The sequence below is a fragment of the Protopterus annectens genome, chromosome 4.part0 (assembly GCF_019279795.1).
Source record: "Protopterus annectens isolate FY-2018-M chromosome 4.part0, PAN1.0, whole genome shotgun sequence".
Taxonomy (NCBI): domain Eukaryota; kingdom Metazoa; phylum Chordata; order Ceratodontiformes; family Protopteridae; genus Protopterus; species Protopterus annectens.
Window position 1 is genome coordinate 733,834,020 of NC_056733.1, and position 27,227 is coordinate 733,861,246.

General features: G+C 43.9%; 1 protein-coding gene across 1 annotated transcript in view; it reads right to left on the reverse strand.

Moving 5' to 3' along the window:
* The window catches only part of DGCR2 (DiGeorge syndrome critical region gene 2), a 1,448,564-nt gene that overhangs the window by 258,097 nt on the left and 1,163,240 nt on the right, over positions 1–27,227 (reverse strand). The gene's annotated exons all lie outside the window — the stretch shown is intronic.

Consider the following 27,227-nt stretch of genomic DNA (forward strand, 5'->3'; position numbering starts at 1 on the left):
GTTGCATATATATTATACATAAATCCTGCACAATGCTTACATGGTAAATAAGTAGTATATTTAGATATTTTAATGATTGTTTATGTATATTTTTATTTTGTTGTTACAAGATTTTATATTGCTGTATTTTGTTATATTTTATTATATGTTTTGTAAGTTCAATGAATTATGTGGCTTTAAAACAAAAACAAAATAGCTGAATGGTGACGAACCATTTTGATTAAATTGATAAATTGATTAATTGTTTAATTGATCTATTAGACAGAATACTCAGTATATAAATATGGAATAGAATGAATTAATTTATAAACCTGAAGAAGCGTACCTTGGCAGTACGTGAAAGCGCTTGTTGTTTCGATAATAAATATAATATTTTTATCATCGTGGTGACTTCTACTTTATTTTGTTTGCTGCTACGTGGATCTCTTTTTTGGTGGAAGTCCTTGGAAGGTAGCGTCCTGTCTACATTTATTACCTTCGTCATTTTTTGGAATTCCCTACCTCCACACGATGGAAACATCTATAATTGAACTGGATTATAATCCTGAAATTAGGAGCAACACCAGAGAATGGAATAACATTTTTCATCAACGTGACAATCCATTATTGAATTTAGAATTACATCTTCCTACCACCTTAAGGAAAACAGGTACTGTGGAGAATTTTAGAGAATTTTATAATGGCCTTAGAGAACTTGAAAATGAATTATATAAATTATACAGACTAATATGGCAGAGAAGGCATCTAGAGGCTTGCCTTCATTTCCATGTGATACCTCGGGGGGATGCGAATTTTATGCATGCCCACATATGGAGATAGTCACCTTGAACTTCTGAAAAAATGGCAACAGTTGAACATAGATTCCAGTAATCAATATATAAGACTTTTAATTGATTACTTTACTCCTATTGAAAATGAGCTAGTTACAAAAGTAGAGGATTTGCACAAAGATCTGCTAAATCAGTACAAAGGAGAAACCTATGAGAAAAAACTTGATGCAATGTTTGTACAAGTCATCGCGTATAGTGATAGACTGCAGCAACTCAAACACAAAAAATTACAAAGAGACTACCATGATTTTTTATTTGGACAAATTTTTGTTTGGCCCAAATATGGAGATCAATTTAATGCTCGATCAAATCATCTGTCCCATGCTGATAACACCTCTATTAACACAATGGATTCTTCGGAGCCTTTGAATTTGGTTAACATGGAAATGACGACATCGTCAAGTACCGGGAAGCAAGATGAGTTGCCAGTAAGTGAAACACCACCACCGAACCAACAGGCTCTAAAGGAACCACTTTCTCTTGGAGCAAGACCTAAATCTGGTACAGGTTCAACCTTGAATACTTTTTTACCGTTACCAGTAGAATACAGAACCCGAATATCGTCGCGGTCCAACAGTCGAGGAAGAAGAAAAAGGAAATACTTGGGGGAAATCACCGAAGTAAGGAGAAAGAACAGGAATTGAGGCAACTTGTCTTTAACTTCTCGAGTTGTGAACTGACCATACATGAACTAGATCTCTTGAACAAAGGACTTTCCTTTATTCCATCTCAAGGTAGCAACCTTTCAGAAATTCTTATTGACTTGTGCCTTTTTGTAAGAAATTTAACACTAAAATTACTGTTTAAAGATGCCAATACGCCTAATTTTTATACTGGTGAACAATTCAAATGTAAAGGTATGTTCATACCTACCCTTTTACCTAATGTCAATTGCTTTGTAAGATTATGTGAACAAGACTTATATGAGTATTTTTCTAAAGGTAAATCCAAGCATGTATTTCACAATCTAAATGCAACTGAAAAACTTCTGCTTAAAAATCTTCAGCAGGATGGGAATTTAGTATTCAAACCAGCTGATAAAGGTGGAGGCATAGTGATAATGGACTCCACCTTATATAATAAGTTAATGCTTGACATGCTGAATGATGATATTGTTTATAAATATACAGAACATAAGCAATTAACATGTATTGTAAAACAGATTCATGACACTCTTTATGATCTTTTAATGTGTAGACAAATCTCGAAGGAACTATATGAATACTTCCCTACTTGATTCCCCTCTTATTCCCGTGATTAAAGGCCTTCCCAAGGTACATAAAGGGGTTTTCCCCCCTCCTTTACGACCAATAGTGTCTGGTGAAAAGTGGATAACTGAGAATATGTCCCGCTATATTGAATCCAAATTAGGACTTTAGCTAGAAACATACCTACTATCTTAAAGGACACCCATGAATTATTAAAAGATCTGCAGACCTTAACCATAGAAAATGTTATACCCCCCATCAACTATTCTGGTATCATTAGATGTCAAAAATCTCTTTACTACTATTCCCAATGAATATGGGATTTAGGCTATCAGGGAATTTATACATGCAGATGGAACACTTGATAATGCCTCTCAAATGTTGATCTGTACATTACTAGAGATGGTCTTAAATAATAACATCTTTTTATTTCAAGACAGTGTATATACACAGACCTGGGGGAGTAGCCATGGGCACCCCCTGTGCGAATTCTTATGCCAACCTAGTGATGTACCAGTGGGAGTGTAGATTTTTGTTTGATAGTGCATTTTTCAAACATATTATACTATACAGACGCTTTGTAGATGATATACTAATACTTTGGAAAGGAGATGATGAACTATTGAAACATCTGGTTCCTTACCTAGAATCTACAACTGACTTCTTGAGATTCACTATAGAGAAGTCTATAACTAAGATAGATTTTCTAGATGTTACTATCCTTAAACAGGTGGATGTTACAATTTCCACTACTCTATTTTGGAAACCATGTTGGAGAATTGCAATACTACATTATAACAGCATGCATCCACGCCACATATTTCCGAATACTGTTAAGAGCCAATTTTTGAGAGTATCTCGTCTGTGCAGTAACAATAAAGATAAGAGACATGCACATAAATTCTATAGAGGGGTTCTTTATTGACAGGGGATATTCTAATTCCCTGATTAAGGAAATAAAATGTCAAACTTTCTGTCCTAAATCTCAGATCAATGAAGGACAGACAACTAAAAACATATATAAAATTCATCGGCATGATATCAAGGTAGCCTTTACAACCAGATATACCAATGATATCAAACATATTAATATAATTAGAAAAAACTGGAAGATACTATTATTAGATACACAAGTGGCAGAGATTGTTGGTAATAAACCTGTTTTTAGATATAGGAATAGCAAAAATTTGAAAAGATTACTGTGCAACGATAAATTAAATAGATCGATATTGGACTCTAGACAGTCTCTGAGACATGGAACATTTCCATGTAACAGATGCAATATGTGCAATTTTATCTCTAGAAATCAACAATTTACTGTACCACATCAGGATTATACATTTGTACCTAATTTTTATGCAACTTGTAATTCAAAGAACTTAATATATTTGGCTACCTGTGTTACATGTGAGGCATATTATGTAGGGTTAACATCTAGGAGGTTAAAAGATCGTATATACAACCATAGTTATGACATGAGAAAATGGTATTAACAAATGCTTTAGCCAAACACAGACATGCATTTCATGACCATGACTTTAAATTTAGGGTACTACAGATAGTGAGTGAAAGTAAACGCAAAGGCGATAACATGGGCTACTTAGAGTTAGTTGAATTAAATTGGATTCTAAGGCTGAGGGCACACATTGAACCAGGGCTTAATTGGGCTGTAAGTATTAAGCCAGTACTAGCTAGACGTAGATGAATAATGGGTACTGGTTTTTATCAACAAGAACCATATTATAACATCGGAGATATATATAGGTAGATAGGCTCTACAAGTACCTTTGACATGCTAAACACTTGTGTTTTTTGTGTTCTGATATATAATAATAATTTTTAAGTTGAAGTTGTAAGTGTTATATTTGGGATTATAAAGATATTATCTATTTCAACATTATGCCCTTTAATGCTGTTATATCAACTATCAATTATGCTAACTTGAGATTCTCAGCGATGAATTGCAAGCTATCAAACTTGGTTGCATATATATTATATATAAAATCCTGCACGATGCTTACATGGTAAATAAGTAGTATATTTAGATATTTTAATGATTAATGTTTATGTATATTTTTATTTTATTTTGTTGTTACAAGATTTTATATTGCTGTATTTTGTTATATTTTATTATATGTTTTGTAAGTTCAATGAATTATGTGGCTTTAAAACAAAAACAAAATAGCTGAATGGTGACGAACCATTTTGATTAAATTGATAAATTGATTAATTGTTTAATTGATCTATTAGAATACTCAGTATATAAATATGGAATAGAATAAATTAATTTATAAACCTGAAGAAGCGTACCTTGGCAGTACGTGGAAGCACTTGTTGTTTCGATAATAAATATAATATTTTTATCATCGTGGTGACTTCTACTTTATTTTGTTTGCTGCTACCTTGCAGCACAACTAAAAACCCAAGGAGGCGAAGGATCCCTCATATTTGGTGGTCTGAAGAAAAACACCCTTTAGGAATGCTTTACATAATTTGGACAAAACCAATGAATAATTTATGTCTCCTGTGTGAAAATTAGAAAAAAAAGTTATGCACTCACCATAATGTTCTACCTGTGTATTTTCATTCATTATCAACATATGGGTTCGGATCAGACTTGCCACTATTTTCAGCTCGTGGAAGCCTACAAACCCTTGACCTCCTCTCTATCCACAATGCCTCACTCCTACTCCCTTCAAATAATACGAGAGCACTTTATAAGCTCGAAATACTGAAATGTCGAATTACTTACAGAAACTCTAGCTCAAAGTGGAAGGATCGGAAGATAACAACCCCAGAAGCACGAAATTCAAAATCTTAAATGCCAGAGACTTTGAATTAGCGGTTCTGGTGTTGCGCTGTGTTCATGGATTTAAGTAAGTGTTTATGTTTAAGGGTGTTGGGTAGGGGCTGTAGTGTGCGCTAGTGTGTGTTGTTACTGTGATGTGTGCACACGAGAGGAATGTAGTTTGTGTGGTGGTGTTTCGTATGTGTATGTAGTGCGACCTTGGAGTTAGAATATTTAAGTGGGGGGGTGTGGGAGGTGCAGGGGTGCTTGCCCCCTGCATATCATAAGGGTAGGTGTCTGTGCTTGTTTAGTTGTATGCGTGTGTTGTATTGGTGTTTAAAAGTGTTGGGAGTTTTAATTTCGTGGTTTTGTGGTTTCGGGATTTAGGCTTTCGCGGTGTTGGGGTTTTTGGATCTTCCACTGTATGGGCTCGAGATTCTGAAATTTGAGATTTCAGAATTTCGAGCTTATAAAGTGAATCCAATAATACATATAGCTTGAAAGAAAACTACATACAGAGACCATCACTGGAGACCACGCCGTAAGGTATTTAAGTTGTCCTTTGAATCCTCACTTATCTATGGACAGGGTGTAGGTGGTGGGGAGTTGAAAACAGACGAACGTTATGGTGAGTACATAACTTCTTTATCTGATGTTGTCAATTTTCATTCACCATCGACATATGGGACTGAGTCTCCAGCTACCTCAGCTCTGGGTGGCCCTAAGGAAGGATGTTCCTAATAATGGCCAAACCAAAGTCTAATCCTCCCCTCGAGACCAGATCTAATTTGTAGTGGCTGATAAAGGTATGTGGATTTGACTAAAGCAGATGCGCAAAAGTACAGTTGTGCACACTTACCATAAATGTAGATGTTCATAGACAAGTACTAGGCTATTGGCCCGAGGACCTATACAAGCCTAGCCAAACGGTACCCTGGCTTTTGCCACCCAAGAAAATTATTTTCCTGTGCCCCTGTCAAGCAGAGCCGCAGAGATGATCCCCGGGGTGAATTTCCTACCTCCCATCCAATCATCAAGATTTTTCTTGAAGAGTGCCAATGAGGAGCTTTGTTTGATATAGACAGGTAGTTTGTTCCAGAGTATGGGAAGTCTCTGGGACAGGAATCTATCCCTCCAGCATGTTCTGTTTATTGTGGTGACAAGGTTTAGGTCCCTAGAGCGTGTAGCTCAGAGGGATTGGGATTTCTTTAAGTGGAGCATGTCCAACAGCTCTGGGTTTGACAGCTTTGTACGTTAGGCAGAGATCGCTTCTGAGTAGGCGATATGCGACAGAGTAAAGCTAGAGTTATTTTTAGACTGTCTTCGTAGGGCATCTGTTTGAGGCCGGTAATCCACTTTGTGAGTGTATTCACTGCTGCAGTCATCACACTTGGGTTATCTGCCTGCAGGTAGCCCTCAATCACCCAGAATACTAGAGTCTTGGGATTTCTGCTTCGGATGCTGCCGCCTCATCCATGACGTCGGTGGTATAAAACATGCAGCCAATGCCAATGCATCAGTTTTTCATGCCCCAGATGTCAGGGGACCCCAAAACAGGAAGCAATCAAAAGGTGTGGAACACCTCCAGTAAAAAGTAAATACCATTTCCATAAGATATGGTCAACAAAAGAGGATAGGTAGAAAGTATAGAAAGACAGGGGGCTGGAGGGAGGGTAACTAGGACTGCAACAGTGAATACACCCGAACATCTACATTTATGATAAGTGTACACAACTGTACTATGTTCTTTGTGTTTCACTGCTGCAGTCATCATACTTGGGTTGATTCCCAAAGCTGAGGAACGGTGGAGGCAGTCGAAGTAGTAGGGCTGGCTAGCAGGCCTTGTAAGACTGCTGTGGCAAATCCAGCTCTGAATCTGGAAAAGATAGGTAATTGGTAATGATTGGTGAAGGTGTGCACAGAACTCTTAAGTTGCAGCTTCTAGGATGTTCCTGGTAGGGACTCCCCTGAGAAAAGCTGTAGAGGTTGAGGTAGCCCTAGCGGAATGAGGCCTGATCACCTGTGGGATAGGTTTTCCATGGTGTTTGTAGCAGAAATGGATGTAGTGTGCTATCCATTTAGAAATGGATAGTTTCAAAATGGCCTTGCCCTCTGCCCCTGTAGCAAAGCTGACCAGCAGCTGGTCAGATTTTCTGAAAGGTTTAGTCATGTCAAGCTAGAACCTGAGCTGCCTGCGCATGTCCAAGGAGTGCAGGATCCTTTCCCCTTTATTCTAAGGATTAGGAAAAAAGGTTGGCAAATGGATGGCTTGGTTTAAAGCCACACTGGATACCACCTTGGGCATAAAAGATGGGTTAGTCCCGAGGGAAATCCTGTCTGCATGGAAGAGAATGAAGTATTCCACAGCCATAAGGGCCTGTAACTCAGACACTTCTTGCTGAAGTGAAGGCTAGCAGCAAGGCTGTTTTCCAAGAGAATAATTTTAACTCTGCTGTAGCAGCAGGCTCAAAAGGGGGAAGCGTGAGCTTCTCTAGTACAAAGTTAAGGTCCCAGGAAGGAGTGGGAGCTCTCCTTGGGGGTTTTAAATTGTTAGCTCCTCTCAGGAACTGTTTGATCAGAAGGTGAGAGAAGACGGATGGCTCAGTATTGTAATGAGATAAGATGGCAGAGGCATGAATCTTAATTGATTAGAAGGAGGCACCTTTGTGGAGCAGCTCTGCTAGGTAATCTAGGATTTGAGACAAGGAGGACACTGCTGTGTCCTTCTATTTAGACTGGCTCCAAAAACATTATTGATTCCACTTTTCTGAATAGGGATTTCCTAGTACTGGGCCTTCTGGCCTCAAGGATAACATCCAGCACCTGTTTGCTGAGGGGTGCTGGCGATGTATTCAGGGAATAAGCCAGGCTGCCAGGTTCAGGGTTTGCAGCTAAGGATGCAAAATCTGTCCCTCCTGCTGGGACAGCACAGAGGGGGGGGGGGGGGCTGTTGTAGGTGACAGGGTGGCACTATTGTCAGACTGTGTAGGAGTGGGTACCAGTGCCAACGTGGCTAGTCTGGGGCAATAAGGATTGTCTTTGGCCTTTCCTGTTTGATCTTGAGGAGTACCTTTGGAAGGAGGGGCACAAAGGGAAAGGCATAGATTGAGAGGTTTTCCAGCTTGGCTGTGGGGAATTCTGGTGCAAAATTTGTTTAGTTGATGGTTCTGGGGGGACGCAAAGAGGTCCACCTCTGGTGCCCCCCCCCCACCTGTGTATTAGAAGCTTGAATGAGTTTGCTTCCAGTTTCCATTCATGTGGGTCCATTAGATTTCTGCTTAAGTCTGCCAGTGAATTTTGTTTGATGGCAGGAATTGAGCTTTCAGTTGCACTTGGTTGCTTAAGGCTATGTTCCACAGAGTCATGGCTAACCTGCAGAGTGGGTAGGAGTGAGTTCCCCCTTGTCTGCTTATGTACCACATAACTGTGGTGTTGTCTGTCTTTATCAGGAGTTGTCCTGGCAGGATAACGTATTTGAAGGCTGTCAAGTGCATTCTGTACAGCTTGCATTTCTTTTTGATCGCTATGCAGGTGAATTCGTCCTGGACTCCATTTGCCTCGAATGCATTTGTCTGTCATGTGAGCCCCCCCATGCATAGTCTGATGCATCTGTTGTCACAGTTTGGATGGCCGGGAGTTGTGAGAAAAGGAGTCCCTTGTTGTGGCTGCAAGCCTCTGCCCACCAAAAGAACTCTGTCCTTAGGCAAGGAATGATAGGAATTACTGCTTCCAGGTCCTGGGAATGTTGACACCAGAGACTTTTTAAGTACCATTGGAGTTTCCTCATATACAGTCTTGCATATGGAATCAGTAGAATACATGAGGCCATGAACCCTTGGGTTTGCAGTATTTTTCTTGCAGATAGCTGGGTTTGGGTGGCAGGGAGTTTGAAATAAGTTGTCAAATAAACCTGCTTTTCTGGAGTGAGGAATGCCGTCTGGGAAGTTGTGTTCAAGCTTGCTCCCAGGAATACAATCCTTTGGCTGGGTACCAGATGTGATTTTTTTTACCTTGATGGTATAACCCAGAGAAGTTAGGAGTCTCTTTACAAATGTCAGGTGCTGAAGTAGCAATTCCGGACTGTCCGCCTGAATCAGGCAATCATCCAAGTATATTTCTCTGTCTGCAGTAAGCAATGGCTGGAGCCAGGTACTTTGTGAATACCCTGGGCGCAGTAGATAAGCCAAAGGGAAGTGCATTGAGCCTGCCCTGAAATGTAGACATTTCCTGCAAAATTCCCTTCTGGGGATGTGCAGATAAGCTTCTTTTAAGTCTAGGGTGACTAGCCAGGAGTCCTTGGCTAGCATAGGAAGGAGCTGTTGGAGTGTAAGCATTTTGAATTTTCTTACCACCAGGAAGGTGTTTAGGATTGACCGATCCAGAACAGCGCGCCAAGAGTTCTCTTTCCTGGGCACTAGGAACAGCCTGGAGTAGAAACTCTGTCCCTTTTGCTCTGTTGGCGCAGGTTTAATAGCCCTGATACTGAGAAGAGAAAGTACTTGCTTTTGGGCCTCTGTCCACTGGTTTGGAGGAAGGTCTGGCAATCTGCTTGGGGTTGGCAGAGAGTGGAAATAGAATCTGTATCCCTGGGATACAATGTTTAAGACCCATTGGTCCTGGGTAATATACTCACAGTTTTTTGCATGCAGGGCGAGTTTTCCTCCTAGGGGTGCAAGTACTTGGGCATGGCTGGGAAGGGTTAAGGACAAGTCGTCGTGAACTTTTTCCATAGGGGGGGTGGCTTACCACTCCCAGTTTTTGAGGAGGGAGCACTCCATTGTTTAGATCTGTGCATATCCTGGGACAGTAGTCTTTGTGGTCTGTTGCCCCTGGGTTTGGGCTGAAACGGTCTGGAAGGGACTGGAAAGGACCAATTTTTTGAAGGCCAATGCCTACTGAATCTAGGTGGCTGTACCTGTAAGAAATCTAACAGCTTGCATGGATTTAGCTTTTTCTTCCATCTTTTTAAGAAATACTTCTGCTTTAGAGCCAAACATTCTTGGTTTAATGTAGCATCAAGAAATTTTGCCTTGACATGGTCTGGCAAGATTTGTTCCTTCAGCCAAGCATACCTTCTCAGAACAGACTCAGTGACAACAGCCCTGCAAGACGCTTCTAAGGCATCAAAACCACACTGCAAAGTATAGTATGTTTACCAACTTGGTTTGCAGAATGCATTAAGTCTTGTAAGTCCTTAGTTTCTGCATAGGAATCAACAACATTTTTTGTTTAATTAGATCAATAATATGCTGGCTGGTACCTCAGCAAGTGAAAGTGGCAATTTAAAGCCCTGATGGCAAGAGATGCAAAGGTTTATACATTCTTATTCCATCTGTCTAGAGCCCTAGAATCCCTGTCCGAAGGGGTAGGGTTTTTGGCTGCAGAAGCCTTAATACCTTTAGGTCCCTGGGAAATGGTCTCTGGATCCGCAGTGGAATTTTTAGAGAGAAATTTGTGGGAGTCAGGTACTCTGTATAGTATCTGTCAGGCTTTCTAGGAGCAGGTGGTAAAGTATCAGGGGTACTGCTGGATTCCATGAAGACATCTACAACATCCAAGACAGGGGGAATAGCTACAGGGCTATGCTGAGCCAAGTCTAAAAATTCCCAGAGTCTCTTTTTGGACTGTGGGTAGTTCCTGGCATTCACAGCAGAAATGCTCTCTTAGGGTATATGCAAGGTTTCACTGAAAGAAAGTTCCTCCGGGGGGGGGACTGACGGAATTGATTCCTCTGCATCTGAGTCCTCATAGGTAGTTAAGGGTATGTCCTGATAATCACAGGAATCGCAGTCATCAGACTTATGGTCGGAGGAATCTGAAGGAAAATCAATTCTTTGTCTTTTAGAGGGGAAAGGCTGGCTTCCCCTAATTAAAGTGATAAGATCTTCAGCCATTCTAAGCATTTGTTTCTGTGGCATGGGAGCTTAAGAATCTGCTTTGGTCGGTTTCCTAGGCATAGTGCAAACTCTGGGTCTGAGAACTTCGGTAGATTTAGTCATTAACAAAGTAGTCTGTTTAATACAAATGTTGGAAGGTCCGAATACACCCTCAGAAGCTGGTGCCTGCACAGCGGCTCCGGACCCATCCAAGGTAGAGACATCTGCAGGTTCCATAGTCGAAGAAGCATTTCTCAGCATACCGGACTCCGAATGGGTCTCAGTAGAGGCCTGCGAATCTGTAGAAGCGGGTAAAGTGCAGTTATGTACACTTTCCATAAATGTAGATGGTTCAAGTGTATTCACTGTTGCAGTCATTACATTTGGGTAATCTACTGGCAGGTAGCCCTCAGTCGGCCTGATTAACAAAGTCTTGGGTCCTGCGTCTGTTGCTGTCCCTTCTTCCATGACGTCAGGTCGTCAGGGTAACATGCAGCCAATGCTTTTTCATCAGTTTTTCTTGCCTCAGATGTCAGGTGCCCCCCCTAATGGGGAGCAAAATAAAATTAAAAACACAAAAGTATACCTCCAACCAAAAGCAAATACACCAAAAAGGCTTTTAAGCATAGTAAAAGAAAGTAGAGGTATAGAAAGAGAAAAACAGACTATGACCTCCCTTGATCTAGATGAGAATCCCTTCATGATAAGGTGGGCAATGTAGAAGGTCTTCCTAACTACTTTAGCTACATGGGTGTCGAATGACAGACTACTATCAGCCTGGATCCCCAGGTCCCTGATAACTTCTTCTGTACTCAGTGGATTGCCACCTATTTGGTAGCTAGGGGTAACCTTGTTTTTCCCGAAGGGTATGACTATGCATTTTTTGGCATTTAACTTTAGGCCATGGCTCTGGCACCAGTTATCCGTTTCTGTGAGACCCTTCTGAAGGATATCTGTGTCAGATGTGTTTTCTACTATGGCGCCCAGTTTGCAGTCATCTGCAAACTTTGTCAGCCATAACCCTCCTGTGTTTGCTTGTACTTCGGAAAAGTAGATGCCAAACAAGAGTGGGCCCAGGACTGAGCCCTGTGGTACACCACTTGTGACAGGCTTTGAGTCTGACATGGCGCCAGCAACTCTGACCCTGTGGGTTCTGTCACTCAGCCAGTTTGCAACCCATCTTGTGATGTATGGGTTAACATTTAAGCTGATGAGTTTTTCAATGATACCCGAGTGGGGTATTGTATCAAAGGCCTTCGCCAGATCGAGGTAGGCTGTATGGACTGCCTTTCCTCATCAATGGCTTTGGTGACTGTTTGAAAAAGTCAACCAAGTTTAGAAGGCATGATCTGCCTTTGACAAAGCCAAACTGGGATGGATCCAAAGTCTGCAAATTCCCTATGTCTTTATTTATGAGGTCCATTATGATCCTCTCCGTGGCTTTGCAGATAAGGCTTGTCAAGCTAATGGGCGGTAATTTCCAGGGTCGGTGGAGGCACCGCCTTTGTGAAGTGGGACCACAGTTGCAGTGCGCCACTCCTGGAGTGCGTATCCAGAGGTAAGACTATGATTAAACAGCTGTCCTGGCTGTGGGTTTAATTCCTCGTTGTGTTCGCGGTGCACACAGCCTGGATCACCATCAGGTCCCATGGATGCTGTGTTTTTGCTTTGAGAGAGCAGTTCTCACTTGGGCGTTGGAGATGTTTGGGGGCTGCAATCGCTTGGTATAGATATCTTTCCTTTGGGGAGGGGAGAAGTTTGCACTGAACCTGTCAGCCAGTATGTTGGCAATGTCTGTAGGATCAGTAATCTTCACATCATTTTGAACTAGTTCTGAGCATATCTGGGAGTTTCCTCCCAGGTTTCTAACATAGCTAAAGAAGGCCTTATGATTGTCTTTTGAGTCTTTAGCAATTTTCTCTCAAAATTTGCTTTGGATGATTTTATGAGAGCTCTTAGTTTTTTACTTATAGTGATCAAGGGTGTCTTACCTTTTAAGGATTTTGCTCTATCTTGTAGTAGCTTCCTCCTTTTGTTGTAGAGTTTGTTTATGGCTGGGGTCCACCAGAGTGGACGCTTGCCTTTGGTACAAAGAGTCTTTGTTTTGCTTGGGATTGCCTTATCCATGCAGTCCTGCAGGTGCTGGTAGAAGGCATTTGTAAGTGATTCAGCGGCTTGAGTACTGTTTTCCGTCGGCTCGGGGCCTTAAAGGAGACCACACTAGTCTTTAGAAGTGTGAAGTCGGCTTCGAAGTTCTTTACTGTGGTCTTTTTATTTCAGGTGGGGGTGGGATGAGGACCTCCAGCGAGATTAGTTTGTGATCTGATCTCACCAGTGAGGGGTATACTTCCGGTGTTGAACATTGTGCTCCCATGTTCGTGATGATGAGATAAGTATGTTTTCTCCTCTTGTGGGGATGGTGACTAGTTGTTCCATGGCATTTGAGTTTATGAATTCCAGGAACTTTTGGGCTAGGGTGTTTGGGCTTGAGTAGTGTTCCCAGTCTATATTAGGGTAATTGAAGTCACCTAGTATGATGGTGTTTGGTGATACATTTATCCCCTCTAGAAGCCGCTGGTTCGAAGGGGGGAAGAATTAAAGACGCCAGAACCAAGTTTAAATCCCATTGAGGCGGAGGGTCTTTGATCGGAGGTTTGAGAAGAAATATACCTCTTAAGAAGGCCTTACAGAGTTTGTGAGCCATAATGCTGGATTCTGAAACACCAACATGAAAATTTGAAATGGCAGCCAACTGAACTCTAATGGTTGATGCAGAAGATCCTAAATGAAATAGTTCCGCTAGGAAGTCTAAAATAGACTGGATAGGTGCAGTGAAAGGATCAATGTTTTTCGATGATGCCCAAAGGGAAAAACGTTTCCATTTACTAGTATAAATCTTCCGGGTAGAGGATTTATGAGAGGCTATCAATATATCTCGGACCGAGCGAGATATTGAGGGAAGCCTGGCTAAGGTAGGAATTGGAGAAACCACGCTGTGAGGTTTAGGGAAGACAGAGATTGGTGCAGCTGACCCGACTGATGGGTAATCAGATCTGATACTGGGTCCAGATGCCAAGGCTGCTCCAAAAGGTAACGATGAAGAAAGGGAAACCATATCTGTAGAGACCAGTAAGGGGCAATGAGGATCATAGTCACTCTCAAGGCGATGGCTTTCTGAATTAGTTGAGGTATCAGTGGAAAGGGGGGAAAGGCATACAGAAGTCCCCGGGGCCAATCGTGGACTAGAGCGTCTCTGGTGGGATGGCCTGGCAACGGGAAGAGCGTGAAGAAGTCTTGACACTTGCTGTTTTGGGGAGTAGCAAAAAGATCGCAGCAAGGATGTCCCCATCTTAGAAATACCTCTTCTAGAACTGATGTCTTTAGAGACCACTCGTGTGGCATGAGAATTGCTCTGCTCAACCTGTCTGCAATGACGTTGGATTTCCCGGGATATGTCGCTGTCAGAAAACGCTGAGAAGAGATCGCCCATTGCCAAAGTCTGAGTGCTTCTCGACATAAAGGGTATGATCTGGTTCCGCCTTGTTTGTTGATGTACCACACCACGGACATGTTGTCCGTTTGAATTGCAATATTCCCTTTGGGAAGAGAGTCGTGAAAGGCTTGCAACGCTAAAAGCACTGCTCTCATCTCTAGGACATTTATGTGCAAGTGGCACTCGAAGGGTTGCCACGTGCCCTGGACTGTCCTGCCCTGATAATGCCCCCCCCACCCGATCAGGGGGGCATCTGTTGTCAACGTGGCAACTGGAGGGGGGAGAGTGAAGGGTCTTCCTTGGAGAAGTTGAGGTGACGTGACCCACCAAGATAGTTGATTCTTGCATACTTGAGTTATCAGTATGGTATGGGACATTGGGAGTCGTTGAAAGGACCATTGGGTAAAGAGCATCCACTGGAGGATCCTCATGTAAAAGCGAGCTAAGGGGAGAAGGGGAATAGCTGCTGCCATGAGTCCTAGTACCTTTAACACTAGTCTGGCTTTGACTTTGACCAATTGCAAGAGAAAGGATACTTGGTTCCGAATGTCTAAAACCCTCTGCTCTGTGAGTGTTGCTGAAAGAGTCTGTGTATCTAATTTGGCGCCTATGAAAGTAATAGACCAGGAGTGTCCAACCCGCGGCCCTCAGAGCTCTTCCATGCAGCCCGCGACCCTTAAATTTAAATTTAATTTTAATTTAACTTTTTTTCCGTGTGTTTACATGTTCGCGTACTTTTGCTGTTCTGCGCATGCCAACTCGTTTTTCATACCAGCGTCATTCCGCTGGTATGCGATGCCTTAAAACCCGCTCGGTCGCTTTTTAATAGTTCTGGTAAAGCTGAAGGAAGGAGCGAGATCGTGGAGAGAGGATTTATTTTATTTCGGAGTACACACTGACTACAGTTACACTACAAAAGATAAGGTAAGTAATTTTGTGAGTTTAAAGTGGACAGATTATTTTTTTTTTAACTACTAGTTAGTTCATAATCTTTCCAATATCTTTATTTTCAAGACGACCTACTAGCTAAATAAGTGGAACAAACCAGGTTGTCTAGTTATGTGTATTACTTAGCCCACTTGTAGGGAATCGTAGGAATTCTTGGAAGTTTAATTTGCTTTTGTGGTCTATTTTCTATAGTATATACTTCCTATATGAGAGCTAAAATAATCTCTTGGAGCTTTCCTCAAGCTTTATGACCTACAAGCAGTGTCCACAAAGGAGATAATACAGTGATGTAGGAACTGTTTTGATTGTAGCAGCCCATGCTTCCCCTCCCTGATCCATTTTAGGTATAGGAAGAACATAGCCTTATTCTCTGCTGGTTATGACGCATGCTGCCCTTGCTTTGCTAGTGTCAGCCCTGCAAAGGCTTGTTACTGTAGCATGCATATTGCTTATGTTTACTGCTCACAGTCTAACAAAGGGTTGCAATTCTGTACCTAACTTTTCCCTGGAGTCATTTCTCAGCTCTGCCCTCCCCCACCCCCACCTCCCTCCAAACACACAGAGCTTAGTTTCCACCAGAAGGCAATTAAGAATGATAAGCTCTGCATGTGGTAGGCTAAGGCATACTGTAATATAATTTGTCTTATCTGATTGCACTGATTTGCCAACTCGGATACAAACATGTGGCAAGACCAAGGACAGAGGTGCTTCAGCCTGTGATAGAACATAATGCAATGTATTTTGTCAAACAGTAGCATAACCAGAATAAAAGCCTGATACTGGTGCATGTTTAAAGCTGCAGTTACTGTCACAAATGCATTTTGGATCAGGCCTTTGCTGCCATAGTACCAGCAGTGCTCAGCCTTGGAGTGGTGTTAAAAGGGCAAATGATAAACGTGATGATGCTTCTCTCTCTCTTTTTGAGTGCATTTGGCTAGTAGGCAGATGTGAGCCTTTTCATAGGAGTCTGTTAAGGTGCAATTTACAGCTCTCCATGTGTCTGCTATGTTTTGTCAGTACAGTGGGCATACATCCTAGTTCATTGCTTACCTGCAAATAAGCTGCAAGGTACACAACTCATATTAATGTTTTTACGTGTAAAAACCTGAAAACAAAATACTCAAGGTTTTCCAGAGGGTGGGAATAAAGTAAAGTAAAGGGCCACCTGGGAGCAATGTGTCAACGTGGTGCAATTGGCATGCCGATTCTGCATTTGCATTCAGTCTGGTCCCTGTGTGGGTTGCGCATTAGTCATTCAGAAGTGAATGCCATTACTGCATCTTCTGTCAGTGATGAGGAACTTAGTGCTCCTTGTCATATTTGACCTGTACTTAGCAGTTTGCTACAGTTTAAAAAATCTTTTACCATTTTTTTGGTTTTCAGCTGCATTTAGTGTCCTCTTTTCCTCAACATGAAATTGAGGTGAGTGCCACATCAGTGAATAATATAGGGCACCAGGATAGCTAGCTACAGCGCTGACCTTTTCAGAATAACTGATTCTGAACTAGGGTTATGAATTTGTCCCTCCAGCATGTCCTATTTATTTCAGTGCTGAGGTTCAAGTCTCTCGAAAGGTGAGCTCGATGGGATTTGGATTTGCTGAGGTGCAGCATGTCCATTAATTCCGGGTTGGACATGGCTTTATACGTCAGGCACAGATTGCCTCTGAACAGGCGGTATGCCGCTGAGTAGAGCTGGAGTTTCTTTAACCGGGCAGCATATGGCATCTGTTTGAGCCCTTTGATCCTCTTGGTGAGGTACTTTTGGGGTCTTTCCAATTGCTGCAGGTGTCTGGTAAGGTCCATCCCAAAGGGGCATTGTACTCAATTATGGGCCTGGTGAGGGTAAGATGCTACTCAAGGGCAGGGTCATACCGGCCTGGCCTACATGCTCAGAGAGCTCCTTTATGTCTCTTTTCATGTAGTCCAGGGAGGTACATCTCAGGTCATTCACACCAGCATGGACAATGACTGAGTCATATTTGTACTTGCCTTGCAGTGACCTGAGTGCTTGTGTTATGTGGCAGATCCTAGCGCCAGACAGGCTGCTCACCGTGACCCTCTCCTTGTTCAGCCTGGTGAGCGGGACGTCAGTGTGCCTGAAGATAGTCACCTATTACAAGTGTATCAGGTGTGTTGTTTAGTCTTAAGGGCTGTGACTGCTCGGTACACTGGCTTTGTGAGATATGTGTTGCACGTGTTTTGTTTTAGGGTAGCGGTTGCTTGGGTGTCTGCTTTGGAGGTGTCTGCTGCTTAGGCAGATAAAATCTCAGGACATTTGCCATTTTTTAAATTTTTTGTCAGGACACAACTGCCCAAAGAGGGACTGTCCCTCGCAAAGTGGGACAGGTGGTAACCCTAATTGAACTATGCTGACTCATTTGTAAAATTACTTGGTAATTATACAGTCTGAATAATTCATCACAATATTTCAGTTTGTTATACTGTTCCATAGGTTATTCCTCAGTGCTGTCTATACTAGGCAAAATGACTCAAAAGAAAGGGGTGTTAAAATCTGTAGTCTAGTGAACGTCCATCAAACTAATATGAAACGGAGGTCAATATGTATATAATATATATTGATTGTGGCCTTTTCCAGTAGGTATCTGTCTGCATGTCTGTCTGTTAACTGACTATGTAAGCTAGTCTGTGAACATGTCAATGCATTCGTGCTTGAAGTGTTTGAAACTTTACTAAGATGTTAGATTTAACTGTTTTTTAAATAATTAGAATGAGATATTGAATTTTAGGGCAAATATTATGCATTTATTAATTTATTTATACTTATTAATTTATTTATTGTTCAAATTAACCTACAATACAACCACACATTAGTCCGCATAAACCTGTGTGTGGGGTTTTTTTTTTTGCTCTTCAGTTAATGAGACCTTTTTTTTTTTTTTTTGGTCCTCACTTGCCGTTTGCCCCCAGACCATTTCTGTTGACTCAATGCGGCCCTTGCAACTGAAAAGGTTGGACACCCCTGTAATAGACTGACAAGGCGACAAGGCAGATTTTTCGAAATTTATTGAAATGCCTAGAGCTTGACAGGTTTGCATGGTGAAATTCCTGGATAGTAGAAGCTGATGCCTGGTGGTGGCAGTAAGGAGCCAATCGTCCAGATATGGAAACACCTGGAATCCCTGGCGCCTCAAGTGAGCCGTGACCACTGCCATGCATTTGGTGAACACTCGGGGGGCTGTAGTGAGACCAAAGGGCAGGGCTCTGAACTGGTAGTGACTGGCTCCCAGCCTGAAGCGGAGATATCTCCTGGAGCGTCGGTTCATTTTGATGTGGTAGTACGCATCCTGAAGATCTATCGAGCACATCCAATTGTCCTGACCCAAAAAGTAGCGTGACCATCCGGAATTTTGTTTTCTTGACAAACTTGTTTAAGTGACTGAGATCTAGAATGGGCCTCCAGTCCCCTGTTTTTTGGTACCAAAAAGAATTTGGAGTAGATTCCGGATCCTTGCTGGTCTGCTGGGACTGGTTGGATGACTCTTTTTAATAGCAGCTTTGACACTTCCAATGCTGCTTTTTTTCTTAGACCGGGTGGAACGTCTGGAAGGGATTTCTTTGGTGGAGTTGGAATGTGAATAAAGGGAATTTTGTAACCCTCGGATATGATCGACTGTACCCATTTGTCTTGAGTTAGGGAAAGCCAGGCTTCTGGGTACAGTGACAATCTTCCCCCGACTGCCTCCGAAGGTGGACAGCTGGGCAGCCCCTCAGGGGTGCTGAAAGGGTTTGTCAGAGAACACCTCTCTGCTACCCTGGTTTTGCGGACCTCCTCTGCCTCTGGGGCGGCGTCTATTATTATTCCCCCCCTGCCTCTAGAGGGGAATTGGCCTTGTGCGTCAGATGAGACTCCCTGAGATTGTTTCCGGAACCACATCTTCCCTCCCCTCTGACCTTTGGGATAGGGTCTAGAAGGGGTGGAAAAACGGACTCCTACGGCAGAGAGAGTCTTACCTTCCACCTTGCACCTGGTCAATGCATCCTTCACCTGTGGACCAAACAAAGATGATCCGTCAAAGGGGGAATTGGTGAAGGACGCCTTGAAAGGGTCCGCAAAGTTGCATAGTCGCATCCAGGCGTGCCTTCGTAAGGCAATCCCTGTGCCTGCAGATCTACTCTCTCCATCTGCTGCGTACGAGACCAGTCGCATGAAGGAGTTCACAATTGAATTTAGGGTTGCCAACTGGGAGTTCATTGTGTCTTTGAACCCCTCAGCTGTAGGATCCTTCATCAGTTCACCCATATCCTTGAGTAAATCTCTTTGGAGACGGGTGAAGTGGCATAAGTAGTTCAGCGACCGCATAGAAAAGGTCGCTGACGAAAACATCCGCTTGCCGTACCTGTCCATGGTCCGAGATTCTTTATTAGGAGGATGGACAGGAACAGAAGGATCAGCTAATTCCTTCTTTGTGGCCGCAGCCACCACCATGGCATCAACCGGGACACCTTTGGATAAAAACTGTTTGTCTGAGGGAGCAGTGATAAATTTGGATGGTCTCCTCGGGGTGGGTTCCACTGAGTCAGGAGCCATCCAAGCCTTCCTTGCCACCACTTCCATAAGGGGGTCAAAGGGAGGGGACACCCAGGAGGTAGAAGGGCGAGAACCAAACGCCTCAAGATACACTGACTCATCCTCCGAAGGGTTAAGGGCTGGCCAATTTCCCCTCTGTTTGAGGATTTCAAGGATGTCCGCAAAGGAGACATCCTCAGAGGGGGAATGGGGGGACCCTTCGGATTCCTCCAAGTCAGTGTCAGAGGTGATAGACTCAGGGGAGTCAATGTGCTTCCTCTTGCACTGCCTCTTCCTAGGGGGATCTCCTGCAGGGTCAGGAGAGACCTCGGAAGAGGAGGAAATTCCCAATGGGGAATCTTGAGGGGTTGGTTCTCTACGGTGTGAGACAAGGGGTGAGCAGAAATCACTGCAGGCACTGTAGATGGAGGAGCTGAGGGAGCCGACTGCGGGGCAGAACCTGGTTCTAGCATGCTCCACATGACCTCGAAGGCATCCCTGTCAGGCAAGGCCCGAGGCCCTCGCTCTGAAGAGACAAGGACCCCTCCCGGCACCGACAGAGACGGCTCCGAAGCCGATGTTGGAGCCGAACTCACCAGCGCCGAAGCCCCGAGAAGGAGAGCGGGGTCGGACAAGGGTCCGATGCCACTCGCCCCCTCGGAGCCGACGAGGGAAGCCCGGCGCCGAGATCCCTCCAAAGAGGAGATCGGAGCAGACGACAGAGCCGAAATGGATGGTATCGGATCCGACACACCGACAGTGATGGCTCCAACAAGCCTTGGCTCCGAACTCGGAGTCGGAGGAGGAATGTAATGAGAGACGGGAATAGCCAATGACTGATGAGTCGGGCTATGGAGCATTTGGGCCAGTGCCTCGGCCTTAAGAAGTCTACTCACCACCCTCTGCAAATCATGGTCTGACAACCTGGAAGACAGAGAGGAATGTGATTTGTGACTCCGCTCCGAAAGGAGAGGAGATCCTGGTGCCGAGTGTACAGATCCGATGGAGGGGGACCTGGACCTCTTTCTGTAAAATGGCTCCGATAATGGTATCGGAGCCGATGGGGACTTACTAGCTTCGGCTCCAGCCGGAGCCGAAGTAATGGTAAGAGTAGATCCTATAGAAGGGGATCTAGATCTCTTTTTGGAATGTGGCTCCGATTGTATCGGAGCCGATGAAGACTTAACAGCCTCGGCTCCAGCCGCAGCCGAGGTAACGGTTTGAGGCCCAAAAACATCGGCTCCGGCCGGAGCCGATGTCGAAGCCTGCTTCGACATTGCCACAGTCGACTCAAGAGCAGGAGTCGACTGTTTTGAAGTTTTTGAAGGTTTTCCCGAACCAGACTGAGTCAGGGGGCCTTCAGGCTTTAACAAACCCCTTAAAATGAGTTTGTTCTTGCGCTCCTGCAGGACTCGAGGGCTGAAACCATGGCAGACAGCACATGAGTCCTGCAGGTGCACAGGTTCCAGGCAATACACACAAGAAGTGTGACCGTCTGTCAGAGACATTTTCTGACAGCACGAGTCACACTTCTTGAAGCCTGAGACCTTTTCCTTAGACATTGTAAAAGGGAGTGCCTGACAACAGAAACACACTACAGACACACCCTGTATGGAAGAATTATTAAAATATTCAACTAAAAGTTAAATATTAACTAAAGGCTAAAACAAGCCACAAACACACACACACACAAGCCCTTAACTGAAAAGAGTATAACTAAATTAGTCACTAAAGGACTGGGGGAAGGGTAGGGGCCGAAGGCCTACAAGATAAGGGGAGAAAAGGGGAAAGGACTCGACAAACAGGGGTCGAGTGATCTAAATATTTAAATTAAACTAAAAGGTTAAGTTATAAAAACAAGAAAGGGGTTTCAGAAGTACCTAATAAGGTAAAAGTTAAACTCACCTGCCTGAGCCGGTAGAAAAGCACCTAGTCAGCTATAGCGGCAAACGAGATCTGAGTAGTTACCGCCTAGCATTGTGGGATATAGGGGAGCCTCGAGCTGGTGGAATTAGCTCTCGAGCTTTTAGTATTGGCCGAGTCGGAGCCGAGGATCGGCTCCGAACCCATCCAGCAAGAATGAAGGCGAGATTGACAACTTAACATCCTTAGTTTTATCCAAGTAGTAACGAAGTTGCCTGTGAATGTCCAAGGAATGCAGGAGTCTTTCTCCTTTGTTCTGTGGATTTGGGAAAAAGGTGGGCAAGTAGATGGTTTGATTTAAAGCCACACTGGAAACCACCTTAGGCATGAAGGAGGGATTAGTACGTAGAGAATCTCTGTCTTCATGGAAAATGAGGAAAGGTTCCACTGACATTAGTGCCTGTAGCTCTGAGACTCTTCTAGCTGAAGCTATTGCTAGTAGCAGGGCAGTCTTCCATGATAACTGTAGATCTGCAGAGAAAGCTGGTTCAAAGGGAGGTAGCATCATTTTTTCCAGAACAAAATTGAGGTCCCATGTTGGTGTAGGTGCTCTCCTGGGGGGCCTAATGTTTTTTGCCCCTCTGAGGAACTGCCTTAGAAGTGGATGTGAAAATAAGGGTGGATCCGTGTGTTGTAGTGGGCTGAAATAGCTGATGCATGGATTTTAATGGAAGAAAAAGAAAGTCCTTTGTGTAACATCTCAGTTAGGTACTGTAGAATTTGAGGCATGTGAGGCTGAAGTGTGTTTTGGCCTTTAGCTTGGTTCCAGGCACAAAACCTTTTCCATTTATCCGAATAGGCCTTCCTGGTGCTGGGCCTCCTAGCTTCCAGAATAACATCCATAACTGCTTGGGAAAGAGGAGCTGGCTGGATGCTTAGGTGACTTGCCATGCAGCCAGATTTAAGGTTTTGAGCTGGCTGTGAAGAATCTGATTGTTTTGCTGTGTGAGCAAATGGGCAATTTGTGGTAAAATCCAAGGTGGGCCCTGGGCCATATTCCTCAATAGTGGGTACCAGTGCTAGCGTGGCCAGTCTGGGGCTATGAGTATCAGTCGTGCTCTCTCCTTTCTGACTTTCAAAAGCACCTTTGTGAGGAGAGGCAATGTAGGGAAGGCATATACTGTCAAGGTTTTTCCAACTGAAAGAGTGCGTTCACTTTCCAAGCTTGATGGTGAAGTGTCCTTGTACAAAATTTTGTTAGTTGATAGTTTTGAAGACTGGCAAACAGGTCTATGTCTGGAAGGCCCCATTTTTGAGTTATCATTGCAAATACTTGTGGATCCAGTTTCCACCCGTGGGGGTCCATGATGTTTCTGCTGAGGTCGTCTGCCAATGTGTTCTTTTTTCCTGGCAGGAATTGAGCTTGTAACTGAACTTGGTAAGCCAGAGCTGTGTTCCACAAGGTCAATGCTTGCCTGCATAGAGGGTAGGAGTGTGTACCCCCTTGTTTGTTTACGTACCACATTACTGTGGTGTTTTCCGTCCTTATTGTAAGTTGTCCTGGATGCAATAGATTCCTGAAGGCTGTCAGAGCATTCTGCACAGCTAGCATCTCTTTTTGATTGATGTGCAGATTCCTTTGATCTGCAGTCCATACGCCTTGAACGCACTGTTCTGCCATGTGTGCCCCCCAGGCGTAGTCCGATGCATCTGTTGTCATAGTTTGCCTGACTGGGGGCAAGGTGAAAGGCTGACCCTTGTTGAGGTGACATGCCTGTGACCACCATAGAAACTCCTGTTGCAGGCAGGGAATAAGAGATATCAGTGTGTCCAAGCTGTGGCTGTGTTGAGACCATACGCTTTTTAGGTACCACTAATTTCCTCATATGCAGCTTTGCAAATGGTATTAGTAGTATGCAAGATGCCATGAAGCCCAAGGCCTGCAGAATTTTTCTTGCAGGTAGTTGGGTCTTTGTTGCCATTGTTTTGAAGTACAGAGTCAGTTGCAGTTGTTTGTCTGGCGTCAGATAAACCTTCTGGGCCGTTTTATTCAAGCTGGCACCCAGGAATGTCATGGTTTGTGAGGGTACTACTTTTGATTTCTTTTCGTTTACTGTGTACCCCAGGCAACTTAGAAGATGTTTTACAAAAGCCAGATGTTGTAAGAGTTTGTCCTTGCTTTCTGCTTGGATGAGGCAGTCGTCCAGGTATGGGTATATTTGAATTCCTCTTTGTCTGTAGTATGCAATTACTGGTGCCAGGCATTTTGTGAAGACCCTGGGCGCAGTAGATAAGCCAAAGGGCAGTGCAGAGAATTGGTAATGGGTTGAACCTGCAATCAAACCGAGGTATCTTCTGCAACTTTGTCTGATAGGGACATGCAGGTATGCCTCCTTGAGGTCCAACGTTACTAGCCATGCTTTCTTGCCCAACATGGGAAGAAGCTGCTGTAGTGTTAACATCTTGAATTTGGGTACTTGTAAGAAGGTGTTTAGAATTGAAAGGTCCAGAATTGGTCTCCAGGCATTGTCCTTTCTTGGAACTAGAAAGAGTCTTGAGTAAAATCCTTGAGCCTTGCTCTAGAGTAGGTACCAGTTGAATGGCTCTCATGTCCATGAGAGCTGTAATTTGTTTTTGTGCCTCTGCCCATTGATTTTGTGGCAGGTTTGGCATTCCTCTTTTCATTGGCAAGGTGTGAAAATGGAATCTGTATCCTCGTGAAATTATGTCTAGGACCCATTTGTCCTCTGTGACAATGTGTCAGCTGTCTGAAAAAAGTGCGAGTTTTACTCCCAAGGGGGCTGCCAAGAGAGTGTTGCTTGGCCAGATGAGGTGCAAGTCATTGAGTTTGCCTCCTGGTAGTTTGGGACCTGTCTTCTCCTCCCTTTTGTGTTGCAGTGCCCCATTGTCGAGGTTTGTACTGGGCTTGTGGTTGCCCTCTGCCTCTTGGACGTCTGTATTTGCCCCTCTGTGGTCTGTCAGTAGCTGGAAAGGACCAATTTTTTGTTGGCCAATTTCTGCTGAAGCGAGGGGGCTGTACCTGTAGAAAATCTTTGACTGTCTGCATAGATTTTGCCTTATCCTCCATTTTCAAGACGACTTCTGCTTCAACTCCAAAAAGAACATCCTGCTGTAAGGGAGCATCTAGAAGCTTTGCTTTAACATGATCAGGCATAGTTTGTTCCTTTAACCAAGCATGCCTACGTATAACAGACCCAGTGACAGCTGCTCTGCAGGAAGCCTTCAAAGAATCAAAACCACATTGTAAAGTATGTTTGCCCACCTGGTCAGTTGCATGTAACAGATCCTGCATTTCTTTCAATTCAGACTGTTGAGGGAGTGTGCTCATTTTTTGTTGTAACTGAGACATTATGGTGATATTTTAGCATGTGAAATTGGCAATTTAGTGCCCTCATAGCTAGAGTGGCTGAGGTGTAAACCTTTTTCCCCCACCTGTCTAGTGCTCTGGAGTCCCTTTCAGAGGGTACAGGATTTTTTGCCATAGAAGCCTTAGCCCCTTTGGGACCCTGGGAGATGGTCTCTGGATCAGCAACAGGGCTTTTATAAAGGAATTTGTGGGAGTCAGGCACTCTATAGTATTTGTCGGGTTTGGCTGGAGCAGGAGGCAGAGAATCTGGGTTCAAACTGGATTCTAAGTAAACATCATCCACAATGTCTAAAACTGGGGGGGTGGCAAGAGGTCTGTGCTGGGGGAGTAAAAGAAACTCTCTGAGCCTTTTCTTTGAGTCAGAGTAGTCCTGACCTTCCCAGTGAAAATGTTCCCTCATAGTGTATAAAGTTTCCCCAAAGGAGTAGTCTTCAGGAGAAGCTGAGGGAATAGAATCCTCAGCATCAGAATCTTCATAAGGGGAGGAGGAGTAATCTTGGTCCTCAGAGGATCCTGAGGAAAGCGACACTTGTTCAGAGGAGGCATAATCTTCCTCTTGTCTAGGCCTTTTGTCGTGTGGGGGCTGGGAACCCCTGATCAGAGAGATCAAATCTTCAGCCATTTTGAGCATCTGTTTCTTAGGCATGGGGCCTTGAACTGGAGACTGAAGTGCAGTCTTTTTTAGGTTTAATAGGAGTCTTAGTCTTAGGATATGTTTTTATGGTGAGCGTCGTTGGTCTGAAGACGCCTTCAGAAACCAAAGGTGTTTCTGCAGCACCGACATCTTTATCAGCAGTGTCATCGGTAGGGGCTAAACAAAATGGCTGCGTCGGCCTAGTACTCTCCGCCAAAAGCTCCAAAGCGGTCTCGGGTTCCAGAACTGTGGTAGTCAGGGGCTGCGTCGGAGCCTCACTGAAGTCCGGTGAAGCGGAGACCGGACCAGCCGAGGCCTCGGAGTCTGGCCTGGGTCTAGGCTGCCTGTCCTTGCGTTTTTTTGTGCATGCCGGTAGTCGGTTGCTCCGACGGCATAGTGTAGTTAAATTTTCTACCGAAGTAGTGCCGTGCGAAATCAAAGCGTCTTTTTATAGTACGCTTATTAAACCTAGCACAAAAACGACAACCAGTGACGTCGTGGTCTGGGCCTAGGCAAGGTATGCAGTAAGAATGAAAATCCTTATGAGGTATTTGCTTCCCACAAGGAATACAATTGTTAACTTTTTCTGACATCGGCCTGAGGCAAGAAAAGTTTCCCCAACGGGGTACTTAGCTTTATTGAAGACTTCGGATCTGAAATTCGACTTCGAAAATCTCAGGAGTCGGCAGACCGGCACTTGCGAATTGCTTCTGCTTCGGGCACTGCGCGGCAAGAAAGACTGGAGAAAATGGCGTCAGATGCATTATTTATACCCCTGGCACACTGATGTCAGGGAAGAAGCGACAGCAACCAAAGCTGGACCAAGACTTTGGAATTCCGGCCGACTGCGGGACTGCCTGACGACAGGATAACCTAAGTGTGATGACTGCAGCAGGGTAACACGAACATCTGGTAATTCAATGGCTTGATTAATGGACATTTCAGAGATCACTTTAAGCAGAAATGACGGATTAGTTCTCAGTGACACTATGTCTATGAAAAATCAAGTATGGACTCTTGATACATAAAGCTTGAAGCTCAGAAATACGCCTGGCAAAAGTAATGGCGACCAAAAACAAGGTTTTCCATGACAAATACTTGAAGTCGCAAAAAGAGGCTGGTTCGAAAGGTGACATTTTCTGTGCTTGTAGAACTAATGATAAACCCCATGGCTGAATAGGTTCTCTAAAAGGTGGCTTCAGATGATTCACACCTTTTATGAAGGTCTTGCACAATTTATGGGACATCAGAGGAATCTTGGACACCCTCATGAAAATTAGAAAATGCAGCCAAATGAACTCTAATGGTAGAGGCCGATAGAACAGATTGAAAAAGGTCAGCCAGATAGTCTAGTATTATCGACACCGGTGCTGAAAAGGGGTCTACACTTGTTTATCTTTCAGCCAACAGGTAAATCTTTTCCACCTGCTCAGAAAGTAATTCTAGTGGAAGACTTATGAGAAGCAATGAGAATATCACGTACTGGTAAAGAAAGATCATTCTGCCTGGCAGTCAAGGGAATATGAGTAGCCAAGCCGTGAGCTTCAGGCTGTTCAAGTTGGGATGAATCAGGTTCTGTGGGTGTGAGATCAACTCCAGGGTTGGATGGAGAATCCATAGTTGATCTAGTAGGCGAGACCAAAGGAAGGGGAACCAAATCTGTCAAGGC